Here is a 3,594-nt window from a genome sequence, read left to right on the forward strand (position 1 = left end):
TGACTCTTTCACTGAAGGTTGAAACCCTCAACACCTCGTGGACCACATTTCACAATCTTTCACACTAGATCCACCTATCAACTAAACATCAAAACATATAGACCACCTTCCATTAGTTTTCAAACTAAGCTCACATCCTGCAATAAGCTCAAACCAAGATACCACCTGAAGGATTCAACTAATCAATGCAATAAGCTCAAACCAAGATACCACCTGAAGGATTCAACTAATCAAATCAAATCACTGAAGCACTAAAAATCAAAACAATCAAATTACTAGAAACCAATACCAAACTGAATACATTATTCTGATGTGCCAATTACTGAATCACTAAATCACAATTGATGCCAATGCCAATGTTCCAAACACAAATCATTGAATCATAAGCCATTGAACACTAATTATGTCTCTATAATAATGACTATGCCAAACCAAAGACTATCTAATATTGTAAGGCCAAATTATCAACACTGTTTATATATAGCTATCAACTCAACAAATACATAATCCATGAAATCAATCATAACATTAGTAATGCCTCTATCAAATCAACCATCAAGACTTCATTGACAAACAACAACAAATTCATTGATTCATAACATCAATAACCATAATGCACATGAACAAGTATTCACAAGGAACCCTTCTCTACATCAAATACGTTAGCAGATATAACAAAATCAGGTATTTTTGTCACACATAGATCTCTTCTCTGTCATCAGCCTTCCATTGCCCCTGCAAAGACGAGCATTATTGGTTCCTTAGTTATTTTCAGATCTGAACATTGAACCAAACTTCTTGCTCATTGTTGCGCATCTGCACTAGAATACAGAAGACTCTTTCAAATTTGCACGCACCTAACTCACCTAACTCATGATCGATCTTCCTTTATTAACTATTTGATCCCATCAATACCAAGGGTAAAAACTGTTGATTTCGGCTGACTACAAGCACAAATACCATTGTAAAATTTGAGTAGAATCAATACAACCTCGTGCACAAATTTTAATGAGGAAAAAGGCCCTTGTGTGCCCAGATTTCTTAATAGAATGGCACTTCCTTCAATCTAGGGATATAAATTACAGTGGGAGGCTTAACATGGGCGCTAAACATAAGAGTTGTAGTTGGAGGAATTGCACGGATGGTTAAAAGTGGCTGGAATCCGGGCAAAAATTTTTCAAAAAATCTTGTAGAGGCAGTGTTTGAATCGTGTTTTTGATGTGGAAGTAGATTCAGTCTAAGGCACCTAAAATTTTGAAGTTTAACAACTATTTACAAAAGTCCTTGACAGATTTTCTCTATATATAACCTGAATTTCCATAACTTTTCAGACAACTCCTTCGCTTATTTAGACTACTTGCTAAACATATGAATCTTAGTAAATGCATGGTCAACTTCCACGTCATCCCATTCAAAGGAGCTCGACGCTATACAAAAGTCTGCTAGTATGTCTTCCAAGTTCAAACCCCGTCGCGCTGACCCACTTGTGAGCCCGTTCTAGAAGTAGGGTTATAATTACCGCTAGGAAGGAGTCTCCGAGCGGGGCTCGCTCAAGCCTCCGCCTAATGTTGTCGGCCCGGCCTTGGTAGCCCAACGCGATGGGAGAAATAACTTGTAAGAGTCACCGAGGTAAAGCGTTCGGGTGGAGCCCATTGCACCACGTAATACTCCATGACATTCTATTGTTTGTCAAACACTTGACCCACTGCCACTCAGGCTCGCTCCTCGTAGCCGGATGCAATGAAAATAAATGTTTATAAAGTCGTCGGGGTAGATTCTCCAGTCAAGACCCATTCCTTCATTTGATGCATTTGTTTATCGAATAATTGGCCCACTGTTCCAACTTTTGATTGGTTGGGCTCCGCACGTCATCCCGGTCCTAATCAATCCGCTTATTCCCATTCAGTGTTCGTCTTGTCCTTCCGGGATATAATCTTCGGCCCGACGCTGTCAGCGGACAGATTTTCTTTAAGTTTGTCTCTCGGCGTTGTCAAGTGACAGGCTTCTGTCCTTAAGTGTTGCATTCACACGACCTATATCTCCCCGGCATTGCTTCATTGCTCTCACGGCCCTGTATCTGCACTGCGACATTGTTAGCTTATATGAAATGAAATGATATTTTAAAGTTTACGAAGCTAAAGATAGTCTATGAGACTATTAGTTTTTTGTTTTTAGTTCTTTGTCATTCATTCTTTTTCCTATTCAAATTGATAATGAGCTCACCCAACCTTCCAATAATTTCCTTGCCAAAAAACTCGCACTTCTATATGTGATTTCTATATTAAAAACAATTATGATTGCCATTAAAAATAACACCAGAGCCATAATGCTAACAAATTGAACAAACTGTAGATATGGAATTTCGAATTTATTTTGTTTATCCATTGAAAATTTGGTTATTGTTCTTTGTACTGTAATTTTGAGTTCAATTCAAATGAGTACACATTAAATTTCTTAATTATATATATAATTTTTCTATAATAACTAATAGGTAGAATGAAAAGTAATCATCTAAAAATATAATTGATTTAGATAGATAGCACCGAAAATGTAACGGTAAGTGACACTCGAAAGCCATGATAATTGAATAAAATTTAAAAACCGAGTATAGAATCCTTACCATGGAGTATTTGATAAAAGTAGTTTCGTGTTAGTAGTCCCTGGAAGGGTTGTTTTGTTATATGTGTCTGTTCATTGTCAAATAAGGGTAGGCATACGGAAGGTCTCGATTCTTACTTGAGAAAAAAAAATGTCTGTTCATTACCCGCTGGATTTGAACAAGGAAATCTTTCATAATGGCGACGTTACTCAACCGACTTTTGCATGTTTGCAGGTAAGTGCAAACATGTGTGTAGCCTGGTGGATGGACGCGGCCCGTTCGTGCAGTTGTTACGAATGTGGTGGCTCTATTCATTAAGAAATTTGAACGCATATCCAATTCCGCAGTGAGAAGGTAGCCAGAGGCTAAGAAAACGATAAGATATTACAGTCCGAGATGCAAGTATAATGGCAAACACAGCATGATTAGTCTTGACTACAGTATATTAGAAAGCAAAGAAGGTGAACATCAATGTCTAAATTTATACAATTCCTGGGATACCACACTCACTTGTGAAATATAAGCTGGGCAGGAGATGACTCAATAAGATTCCTAACACTTCTAGTTTCCGCAAACTTGATCAGCTGAACTTATGTTAGATTGTAGATGATTCTGAGATATTTCCAAAATGTGAAAGTTCAAGAAAATGGTCAAATAATTGAACTTATGGATTCTTAAATATTCCCAAAATCTAATCAGAAAAATATCAAACAATTAACCTTCTCATCAAACAATTAGCCTTCTCTTAACAATCAAATATTCCTCTCTCCTAACCCTCAAATATTTCAGCATATTCCTCTCTACAGACCCTCAGCTATTTCAGGATATTCCTAAAATGTAGGATGAATATAAGGATACCCTGCTTAATTGGTAATTTTATACTTGTAACCTTTTCGATCTTTGTCACAAAAAGAAGAATTCTATGTCTTGGTTATATAAACTTATAAGTACTATCTTTAACTTGCATTGGCAGAATATTCATCGCATATATCAAC

This window comes from Pinus tabuliformis, chromosome 4_2 (assembly GCF_031772625.1).
Source record: "Pinus tabuliformis cultivar Carrire ecotype Pingquan chromosome 4_2, CPIR1, whole genome shotgun sequence".
NCBI lineage: Eukaryota > Viridiplantae > Streptophyta > Pinopsida > Pinales > Pinaceae > Pinus > Pinus tabuliformis.